We start from the raw sequence: 12,352 nt of genomic DNA, 5'->3' as shown, positions 1-12,352 counted from the left end.
GAGTGGCTTGTAGGTTAGAGGATTCTCTTTACACAAGTTTTTACAAGTTGTAAGAAAATGATCTTTGAGATATATTACGGTTATTATCTTCTTTAACTATTAAACCAAAAAATCATTGTGAGATCTGAAAAAAAAATTATTAGATGCTCGTATAATGGTAGACCATTAGATATTTTGTTTGATTTTGGTGTTTTACATTTTCTGGTTGGACTCTTGATTGTCAATTACTATTTTCAAGTCATTCACTCATAAACAAATAAAAGATAAACCAAGACAAATATTATATATGTTATTGTAATAGTTATAAATCAAATAGATTTCAGGCATGGTTTTGTTTTTGGCACTGGGTACTAGAAAACCCTAATTTAAAAGGCAATACAATTTAAATAAATAAATCAGTTAAATGGAAAATCTGAAAAAATAGTTTGTTATTATCATGCAAGAGAGATGCTGCAAACATAGAGGTACATAAATTAGTAAAATTCTTTTTGCACAAATAGTTTTATGAGCTCTAAGCACATAATAATTGATATTCATGATGATGACGATGATGATGATTTCTTTTCAATTAACTCATGAAATAATTAATTATTACGTGAAGAATATTCAATAGAATTTTAGATTCTCTTATAAAAGTAATTCGTTCGATAAAGTTCGATTTGGTGTTTTACTTTATTCAATGATGGAATAACTATCATCAATTATTGATTTTTTTGGTCAATTATTTGTGTGCAAGAAACAAATACGGCAAATCGCTCTACATGTCATTTTTAACTGTTATATACAAATAGAGCTCGAGCATGAATTTTTTTTGATGCTTTGTATTCCATGACCTAATTCGTAAAGTGATTCAATTCGTATTTCTTAACCTAAATCTTTACAAATGACAAATATTATATAAGCTATTTTAGCCGTATATTTTTGACAGAACTCGTGCATAGATATCTAATCAACACTTTGTATTCCATAACCTAATTATATAAAATAATCGAGTTCATATTGTGTAACCTAAACCATTTTCAATGAATATAGCACATAGGGAAATTTTTGCAAATAATTAAAACCATAAGACCATACATGCCAAATACATTATAATCCTTTAAAAGCCTTAATCATAATTCTCATACAGGAAAATAGATTTCTAAATTTGGAAACGTGTATATTTTGGTACAACGTAATCAGATTGGAAAGAGACCATATTAGAATCACTCCAATGAACATCAAATCCACTCAAAAGGAAAAAACAAAAGAGAAAAGTGGAAATTATAGTGTGCTGCTAGGGTGTAGAAGAAATGTTATGAAATGAAGAGCCGTACAGAGAATGGAACTCGTTTGGAGTTTGGTAAGGAAGAACGGTCCGAAAGGTGTCAACCTTTAAAAAAAAAAATGCTTACACGTGCAAATGACGGCCATTAAATTATCTTCCATTAAATCTTAACCCCTTGCTATCACAGCCATCTCATTTCCCAAGTTACCGTCGTCAACCTCTTCCCGTTAGTTCACTACTACAAATACTGCTACTTCTAGCCAATATTCAACTCATCCAATAAAAAAATCCAACTCTTCTTCCTCCTTCTCACTCCTCAGTCCTCATTACAGCTAAGAGAGAACTATTTTTTTTTTTTTTTGTAGTTTAGATTTGAGAGGGCCTCAAATGCAAATAAAAGAAGTTTCCAAAGTGGCCTTGATGAAATAATTTAGCTATAGATTCATTTTTCTTTCTCTGTTTTTTGGCAGAAATTTGTTCTTTTTGGTAGTTACAATCAAAGACTATGCTCAGATTACTCTGTAAGTTTTCTGGTTTGGTTTTTTAGGTTTTTCTTGTTATGAGATAATTCCTAATGAGTTCTTTTCCCTTTTTCATTTTAGGTTATATTTTGAAGAGAATGCATGTAAAGATTCTGACCATTGAGGGCAATTAATGTATAATGATCAATCTTTTATTTCAAATTTATGTCAATGTTAATTTTTTTTTATTTTCCTATTGCATGTATCACTTTTTTTAATTTTTTTGATTGGTAGGATTTTTCAAAGGTGTTCTCTTGATTGCTAGTTATCACTATTAAATTTGTGATTGTTTTTCATTTCTGAGTATTTGCTTGTTATCCCCTTAATTGGGTGTTGCTATAATTGCTTCCCGGATAGGCATTCGATGGTCTGATTTTAGTATAAATTTCTCTTGCAAGGGCATGTTGAATTGAATTGGCTTTTACTGTACATGCATGCAGGTTTTAATTTGGTTTCGGATTTAATATTGAATCCTTATCCTTGTTTTGATTTAAATTTTGTTTAATATTGGGAGTTCAAACCTTTTCTAGATTGAGTTTGAAGGGATGGATTTCTAACTTTTGTGAGTTTATGGTGATTTGTCTATATTAGTAATGTAGAAGATTCTTTTTGTTGTTTTCCAAATTTTGATTAGTGTTATGGAATTTAAATGAAAATCCTTTTCCCCTAGAAGTACAAAATTATTTTCCAATTCAGGAATTTATTCTTATTCATTAATGGCTCTTTTCAATGTATAAGATCCTTTCTGTTGATTTTAGCATTTGGAATTTATTTCATGGAATTTAAATCTTTCTTTCCTTTCTTTTTTGGAAATACAAAAACATTTTCCAATTCAAGGAATATATTCTTATTCATAACTGGATCTTTTCGGTTGGCATTCACTGTCGTCCAAAGTTGATTCTAGAGTTAGTTGTTTTATCTACTCAACTTTAAATAACCATGTTTCTACCCATTCAATTCCATTTTTTTTTGATGATTTGGAAAAGTGTTTGGTATTGACGACGGCGAAGAGATCTAGATTGGCACTTGGAGCTAGTCATCGTTGAGCTAGACATGCTAGTATTGTCAGCACTTGTTCGGGCTTGTATCAAGATGTGTGCTCATGCCCTTGTTGCTGAGTTTACACTCAACTATTTCCTTGCAAATGTTGAACTGCTCCAACAATCAATGTCCTCAAAATTGAGTTTTGGGTTTTAACTGACTGTGAAAATTTTTCTTCTAATCATGTATTTCATGATGCGTTGCATGGTTTTCTCACAAAGGGTCTCGTTCACTTTTTAAATGCAATGCCTAACCAATTACATCCACTTTGTTACTCCCTATTTTAGATGTCTTATGGTTATGGAATTTACTCTTCTTAACATATCAAAGAGAGATATAGATTGTAATTATTCCAATCTTCAATAAAGATCATATATTTATGGCTGACCTGTTTAGGTATTCTTTTGCTTCTTTATTTTCCAGATTGTACCATTAACTAATATCGCTTGGACTAATGTCTTCAGGCTTAACTTTGCTGGACCAGTTTAGTTCTCAGATTTCTTAGTCTTTCAGCCATCATATTGGAGGGGCTATGATTTCTGGTCTCTTGGGACTTGCCAAGCGCTTGTGAAGAAGAGAGCAAGTGGGTTTTTAATACTCATTCTACTATCGAGAATTCAAAGCGAAAGGGCCTGAGGGAGAGAACTCAAAGCTAAAACATCCTGAGGAAGAGATTGGAGTGATGAAATCATCCAAGCGACTAGCATTCCAAGGGCAAGGCTCAATGCAAAAGTGCCCCAAGGGAGGGAACTCAAAGCGAAAGCACCTTGAGGAAGAGACTGGAGTGATGAAACCATCCAAGCCACTAGCATTCCAAGGGCAAGCTATGGATCAAGAAGATGACCAAGGCCACTATGGTTATTATACTGATACAAGTTCACTCGTCCTCCAACTTGGCCAAGATCTCTCAATTAGTTGCTTAATTCGCTGCTCGAGGGCAGATTATGGCACTATCGCTTCACTCATTCGGAGTTTCAGGTCTCTAATCCGAAGAGGGGATCTTTATAGGTTGAGGAGGCAGCTGGGTATTGTAGAACATTGAGTTTATGTTTCTTGCAACCTTCTTGAATGGGAAGCTTTTGATCCTTTGCGCCGTAGTTGGATGTATTTGCCTAAAATGATTTCAAACGAGTGTTTCCTTTTTTCTGACAAGGAGTCACTGGCTGTTGGCACCGAACTTCTTGTCTTTGGAAAGGAAATAGAGTCTCAAGTGATCTACAAATACAGCATATTAACCAATACATGGTCGTCTGGTGTAAGGACAAACATCACAAGATAGCTGTTTGGCTCTACTAGTCTTGGAGAGATTGCGATCGTGGCAGGTGGTTGCGACTCAAAAGGCAATTTACTGAGCTCTGCTGAACTTTATAACTCAATGATAGAAAGTTGGTGCACTCTCCCCAGAATGCATAAACCCAGAAAACTATGTTCAGGGGTATTCATAGATGGCAAGTGTTATGTCATCGGTGGTGTCGGAATAGGCAACCCAAAGTGCAAGCGATGGAGCCAGCTTAAAGGTGCTTACTTGTGGAGAGGTATATAATTTGAGGACAGGTACCTAGTTTGAAATTCCTGATATGTACCCTCAATGTGCTGCAATAGGAAGAGCACTTCCTCTGCTCGCAATGGTGAAGAATGAGTTATATGCAGCTTATTGCGATGAAAAGGAAGTCTGGAAGTATGACAAGCAGAGAAATGTGTGGATTACCATAGGTAGATTGCCTGAACAGGCAACCTCCATGAATGGCTGGGGGTTGGCATTCAGGGCCTATGGTAATCAACTAATGGTTATCCTTGGACCAAGGGCATTGAATGGAGGGTGCGTAGAGATCAATGCTTGGGAGCCAGATGAAGGTCCCCTCGAGTGGACATTGTTGGGAACAAAGCATTCGGGAAGTTTTGTGTATAATTGTGCTGTTATGGGCTGCTGAGGTGTCCTAATTTCGCAACAACTCAGAGTTTACATGTTTACTTTCAAATGTCTTGTTAATTTGATATTCAAAAAAAAATTTTGGCTAGTCAAGAGCTTGAAAGAAATTCAAGAGGCATAGACAAATCATGTAGAGCACCAGGTGCATTTTTTAGCTGTGAAATATTGTAAAACTTCAATAAACAGAATGGAATATGCTATGTAAATAGACAATTCTGATTTCCTTTAATATCTTAATTTGATGTAAAAATGTTGAAATTGCGTGTTTTCTTTTGTTCTATGTATTTTCTTGCTTTTATATTGTCATTCTTCAAATATGGTAAAGCTGGTGATAAACATATCCTTTTTCCTTCTAATTAAAGGACCAACAAGTTTCACAGTTCCACTAATTGGCAATTGCCGAGTTCACATTTAGCAGGTATATATATGCAATTAGAGGCCAGATGAACATCTCAATAATTGGGGCTAATACCACATGTTAATTATATATATATATAAACTATTCTATTGAGTTTATATATATTATTTTAAGATGTTATAATTTCTAATTGCTTATTGTGATAAAAATTACAAATTCCACTTTAGCTAATCATGATATTTAGGTTACTATATACATAAATTATTGTGTGCATGTAAACGTTTTCTTATAATTTGTGTAGGAAAATAGAAAATCTTTTACTGTTATAGATGATTCTCAAATATCAATTCTCCTAACTGTGTATTTCTTATATACTTGAATATTTAAATTATTCACTTCTTATGTTGTCAGCAATCACATACTTTTTTTAAAACTAGTGCTTTTGGCACACCTTAAGTGTGTGTTTATTTTAAAAAAAATATATGATTACTTTTTCCATCATATTAAGTTATTACATTTCATGGTACAGGGCCTCGGAGGATAGTGTGGCTCTGGTCCAAGAGAAGCTACGGTTTCACAGCAAACGCTGCCATTCGTATATTTGGGGGGCCTAGTCTCCAGGGGCAGGGTGGCGTGCACTTTCTTCGATCCCATTATCGCTAAAATACAGGGTCGGCTGTCGCATTGGAGCTCTCGGCTGCTCTCAGCTGGGGGTAAGTTGATCCTCCTACGTCATGTACTTTCATCTATTCCACTGTACTTGCTGCAGGTTCTTCATCTGTCGAAAGCGATTCTCCAGAGGTTGGGTAGAATATGCAACGCCTTTTTGTGGGGCAAAGCGGATGGCTCGAAGGGCATTCATTGGACATCCTGGGACAGGGTTTGCTTCCCAACATCAGAGGAGGGTCTAGGGTTAAGGTTATTTGGGGACATGAGTGTGGCCTTCGCTTGCAAACTGTGGTGGCAGTTGCGTCAAAATAGGTCGAAGTGGGTGGAGTTCATGCATGTGAAATACATTAAGGGGGGGGCACCCGGCTAAGGTGCAAGTGAGTAGGCCCACGGGGATCTGGCGTCGGCTAGCGCAAGTTCGGGATTTTATGGAGAAGAGGATTCGATGCTGCTTGGGTAAAGGATTTGTCGACTTTTGGCATGACAGGTGGTTGCTAGAGGTGCCCCTGGCCGAGATGCTAGGTAGGGTTGACCTGCCGCACATGCTTGTGGCAGAATTCTTTGGAGAGGGGGGGGATAGAACACTAGGTTGCTGCAAGCATGGCTACCACTGGGTTTGGTGCGCCAGGTCCAGGAGATTACCTTGTATCCGGATCAGGAAGATGAGTTGGTATGGTTGGGCTCTCCATCGGGACACTTCACAGTGAAAGATGGGTGGGAGGCTCTGCGACAAAGAAGTAACCTATCTCTGGTGGATAGGTTCGTATGGAATAGAATACTTCCGCTCAAAATCTCCATCCTAGTTTGGAAAGTGTTACGTAAATTGGTCCCGGTGGATGTGAGTCTACAAAGACAGGGCATCACGCTAGCATCTCGGTGTAACTGTTGCTCTTTGCAGGAGGAGTCCTCGAATCATCTTTTTCTGGATGGGCCGGTAGCAGGGCAGGTGTGGGGCTTCTTTCGCAGACGATTCGGTATCCTTCATACTAGTTCGCAATTGGTCTCGGCGGAGTGTTTAGCTTGGTTCTTGTCTACATCATCGGTCTCGATGAATGTTATACGGGCGGTTACACCATGTTTAGTGTTATGGTGCATATGGCAGACCCGAAATAAGGCACGATTTGAGGGAGTTAGGATGGATCCATTGGAGATAATTTGGGCAGTAGGAAGTGTGGTGGAACAATTAGGGAGGGCGAAAGTCTTTTCCATAGCGCATTTCAAGGGTGACTCGGAGGACCCATGGGCTCGTCTAGCTATCTGGAAGCCACAAGTGGCGAGGCGCTTGGTGACCTCGTGGTTGCCACCACTAGAGGGTGCGGTCAAGCTAAATACGGATACCAGTATGACACGAGAGAAGGTATCAGGGGGAGGCGTGTTGCGGGATTATAAGGGTAGGTTGATCTTTGTGTTCTATAAAGTTCGGGGAGGTCGATGTACTGACTGCTGAGAGTAAGGCATTGTTACAGGGTTTACTCTTCTGCACCAAAGTTCGGGTTCCGCGGTTATTGGTGGAGGTGGATTCAGCGGGATTCATTCATTTGCTGGACTCAGGGGCCTTGGCAAAATGGCTGTTATGTAACATGTTACGGCAGATTCGGGCCCTGCTTCAGAACTTCAATGCCACAGCTAGGCACATATTCTGAGAGGCGAATGCCGCAGCGGATAAGTTGGCAACGATGGCTCTCCAGGATGATTTTTATAGCACGTCGATCCAGCAACTCCCGCGGGAGGTTAGAGCTGCTATGCTTTTGGATGGTAGGGGAACCCCTTCTGTTCATTCCTAAGGTGGGAGGGTATAGCTCTCTTGGAGACAGATGTAGCTTGTATCTCTTTGTTCTCTGCCTTTTAGCAATGCAATAAAACAACGTTTTAATAAAAAAAAAATGGTACATGTGTATTTGTTTATTTGGAAAATCTGTAATTACAATTGTTTAGAGCAATTTATTGTATTTGAGATTATGGTGGAGAAAAAGAGAGAATCTGAATAGTTTGACATTGGAAGAAGTTATTGTATTGAAATTATGTTGGAAAAAAAAGATGAATGTGAATAGTTTGAAAACTAATTTTAAAGGGTGCTTTTGGTATAACATAAAGTAACACAAAATGTTTACACCAACCCTCTCCTCTCCTTTTATATATAATATAGATATAGGTATTAGACAATGCAAATAACAATTTAAACATTCGTATGCGTCGATAACTACTAAAATTATGGTGTCAATGGTGCTATCACAAAAATTTTAAAGTCTAGAGTGTTTTGCACAACTTAAATTACGCCTAGGATCATTTCCTTACAAATGTATTATAGTTGCATGTAAAAAAAGAATTTGTAAGATCAATCAATGTACAAGAATGTACCACTTGGATCTATAACCCACCGTAGATTGAGAGACTTGGATATATGTAAGAAATCATCCTTGGAATCTGCTTCAATAGAGTTAATTTATAACTAGCTCATCTCACCGATCTTCAATGGTTATCCATCTTTTCCTCGACTGCTTTTGTCATCACGCAATTGAAGCAAATTTTGTTCTTCTTGCCATGATGTCTATTCTCACATGGCCAATTTTTTCATTTAAAGCAAATTTTGTTCATCTTTCCAACTCGATGTCTATCCTCCCATTCTCACTATTTTCTTGGATTTACTTATTATCTTTTAATTGAAATAACACAATTTTCCCATGCATGTCATACACATGTTTTAAAATTGATTCTGACTCTATATGTGACTGTGTCATAGTTTATATATCGCTTGTGTGTGTGTGAGAGAGAGAGAGAGAGAGAGGAAATAATTAATCCAAAATTCCACAAAAAAAAACCTCCAACCCACCAACCACCTCAAAAGAAATCAAAGGACATTTATCACAACAAATACTTAGATCAGCAGGGATAAATATCATTGAATTTGCGAAAGTTGCATTTTTATCATCATAAATTAGTGTGTGTAAAAATCCAAGTGGTGGATTTGATGGTAGTATAGCAGTTGCACGGGATCTTTTTTTAGTGGCTTTTTGTGTTTTTCTAAAAGAAAAATTAAAAATATCGTGTTACATTTTAACTTAGTAAAAACTATTAGAAAGAAAATACTACGAAATTCAAACGTTGAGAAAAATTTATCTATAAATGTTGAAGTAGAAAGAAAGCTAGCTCACAACAGCTCAGGATTACAAGGATTCTTAGTTTTTCATGCTGTTGGTGGTGGAACTGGCTCTGGCCTTGGTTCCTTACTGTTGGAGAGGCTTTCAGTCGACTATGGCAAGAAATCAAAGCTTGGGTTCACAATTTGTCCCTCTCCCCAGGTCTCAACAGCTGTTGTTCAGCCTTACAACAGCGTTCTTTCCACTCACTCGCTCCTTGAGCACACAGATGTTTCAATGCTTTTGGACAATGAAGCCATTTATGATATTTGTCGTAGATCACTGGATATTGAGAGGCCAATCTACATCAATCTGAACAGGCTGGTTTCACAGGTATGAAATATAATGACATTTATTCTGGCCACCCCTATTACTGTTTGAAAGTTAAAGCTGTTTGCACTTGTTAAATGTGGAATAACACTACATGTCGTGGCTAGTCCATTCATTTATCTTGCTGGTATCTTTGGTAATGTTGTGCCTTGTTTTTTGAAAATTCTAGAATTTGATGTCAACTAGAAGTAGAAATGGATGTCAAATGGGGAAATAGATCAGCTGACCAACAAAGATCCCTGATTGATGGATGTCTTCGAGCATAATCTGTCTTTTGCATGCAGGTGATCTCCTCCTTGACAGCATCTCTTCGCTTTGATGGTGCTCTTAACGTGGATGTTACTGAATTCCAAACAAACTTGGTGCCATACCCACGCATCCATTTCATGCATTCCTCCTACGCACCTGTTATTTCTGCAGAAAAGGCACACCATGAGCAACTATCAGTTGCAGAGATTACAAACAGTGCATTTGAGCCATGGTTCAAAGACTCGGTCGAGTCGTCACTAGAACGGAGCTTTCCGATCCGATATCGGGACGGGATGACTTTGAGATAATAAATCGCTGAAAACTTGATCGAGACGAAATAGAAATGGCCGAATCCTTCCGAATCAACTCGAATTTTTATTATTTTTGTTAATTTTTTAATTATTTTTATTTATCATATTTTTTACATTTTTTAAAATATTAAATATTTCAAAAATTTACATCTCGATCGACGAGATAGCGACCGATATGCCGAAACCGATGTAAAACTGTTCGGACCACGTTCGTGACTATGAACCAAGATTTGAGCCTGCTTCCATGATGGCCAAGCGTGATCCAAGTAGATAATGTAAATCGCATAAATAAGACTGACAACCAACTCCCCTTAGACCAATTTGCTCACTTTTTTTTCTTTTGATAAAGAACCATAGATTTTATTATCAACTAATGTCCACATTAAGAGCGAAAATAACAAAAGTCTGGGGGAGTAGAATCCCACCTAGAAGCATTTAGCTTATATGTTTTGCATGACAAGCCAACAGCTATATGCATAACATTGTTAAGTTCTTGGGATCCAATTGGCTTCCCAAGTTCTTGGGATCATCTAAAAACTGGACCAATCATCCTCCAATGAAATAATGCTCTCAATGATTGCTTGAGAATCACCCTTGAGGATAATATCCGTAGCTTGAAGCTGAAGTAGGACATGAAATGCTGTTTTAGCAGCTAAAGCTCCTGTAGCCTTTACTGATAAAACACCATCAACTTGGCTTGTCAGTCTAGCTATGAAATTACGAGAATTATCTCTAATAACTACTCCAATGCCACAGCAGCCTTCGTTTTGAAAAACTCCTTCCATCAAAGTTGGCCTTTAAAAAATGTAGGGGCTGAAGTAGGTACATGAGAACCATGTAGCGAACTCTGGACGGCTTCTTGGTAATCTTTCCAAAAGCTAGTTGCTAAAGAGACTAGCGAAAGTTGATCTTTAGAAGTCCCTTCAAATATTTTCCCATTCCTGTTATTCCATAAACTCCACAAAATAGTAGCAACAAGTTCCATGTCTGACGCAGGCAGGAAAAGGAGAAGGGAAGGAAATCAAGAAGAAAAAACTTGGGGCCTATCTAGATGTAGCTTGCTGTAAAGATAACACAGAGCCCAAACCTGCACTGCTAGAGGGCAATGAGGAAAGATGTGATTCAAGCTATCCTTGTCAACCAAGCATAAAGAGAAGGTGTTAAAGGTTCATAGCCTTCACCTTCACCTTTATACATAAGCATAAATGTTCATAACCTTCACAAACTTCACGTAAGCATAAAGGTTCATAATCTTCACCTTTGTACATCAAAAGGAAAGTATTCTTGAGCTTATTAGTCGTTACTGCTGTGTATTCGTATTACAACCACCTATTCTCAACTTATGCGGCTAATTTCACTTTGCACCCATCAATTATACCTAAATTTTCACTTTAGTCCTTGGACTTAAAAATGAGGCACTTTAGTCCCTAAGTTATAAAATTTGTCCCACTTAAGTAACATCATTAAGAAAATGAGATAGATTTTATGCCTAAGTGGATGTACTTTAGGAATTAAATTGGAACAAATTTTATATTTTAGGGACTAAAATGAACAAGTTTTATATTTTAGGATAATTTGAAATTAAAGTGTCTCATTTTAAAGTTTAACAATCAAAATTAAAACTCAGGTATAGTTAAGAATGCGAAGTAGATCTAACCCCAACTTATGCTGGATGATAGGAGATTCGGACACAACGTATGCCAAATTAAACATAAAAGGTTCGCAATAAAAGTTGTTTGTTTGGTCATAATGTATAACTTAGAGATGTTAACTTTTTTCTCATTTTGGAATTTCAAACAGTTAGTGCGGTATCGGTAACAAAAGAGAAACAGCATAAATGTATGAGTTTGTTTTAACTCGTTCATTTGTGTGTTAATTCCATATTGCACCTTTCAACTTTATCTCAATTCCGACTTTGATCCTTGAACAGGAATGGGACATTTAGTCCCACTCATCCTACTTAAGTATAATTGTTAACAAAATCTGCAAAACTAACGTAATGTTAGTCACATGAGCAGTATGGTTGCATCTTGTAAGGGCACAGAAGGAATATGCAATCAAACAATAAACAAAAATCTCAAAATAACGAGTTTAGAGATTGAAGTGAGAATCAGGATATAGTTTAGGGACTAAAATATTCCAATTTATACCTGAAGGCTGCAAAATGGAATTAACCCTCCATTTGTTGTTAAAACCAGCTTTGAGTGTTTAGGACCTAAACTCAATTTCATTGTACTTTTAACCTCCCTTTAATAACATGAAAATATGAAAATCATGTTAATTGAAGGACTTTTTTTTTTAAATCAATGCTTATCAGGTATTTGTTAGCATATCTATTTTAATCTAATCATTTAAGTGCACACACACTATATATATCACATATCATTCATTAGTATTTGTATAATTTCTTTATTTAATCTTAATTTTTTAAACAAAAAACTAATAATTGACACCCCTCTATAAAACAATGCTTATTAGATAATAGATAACAAACTTGGATCGGAGTTTTTTTTTTTTTACTTTGGTCTAACTAATTTGA

General features: G+C 36.7%; 2 pseudogenes; both read left to right on the top strand.

The window, feature by feature from the left end:
• Positions 1 to 3,228: 3,228 nt before the first annotated feature.
• LOC113739328 (F-box/kelch-repeat protein SKIP11-like) lies at positions 3,229 to 4,890 on the top strand (annotated as a pseudogene).
• Positions 4,891 to 6,921: 2,031 nt separating this feature from the next.
• On the top strand, positions 6,922 to 10,087 carry LOC113739327 (tubulin alpha-1 chain-like; annotated as a pseudogene).
• The last annotated feature ends 2,265 nt before the right edge of the window (positions 10,088 to 12,352 follow it).

The sequence above is a fragment of the Coffea arabica genome, chromosome 4c (genome assembly GCF_036785885.1).
Source record: "Coffea arabica cultivar ET-39 chromosome 4c, Coffea Arabica ET-39 HiFi, whole genome shotgun sequence".
Classification (NCBI taxonomy): domain Eukaryota; kingdom Viridiplantae; phylum Streptophyta; class Magnoliopsida; order Gentianales; family Rubiaceae; genus Coffea; species Coffea arabica.
This window is presented reverse-complemented; position numbering and strand designations above follow the sequence as displayed.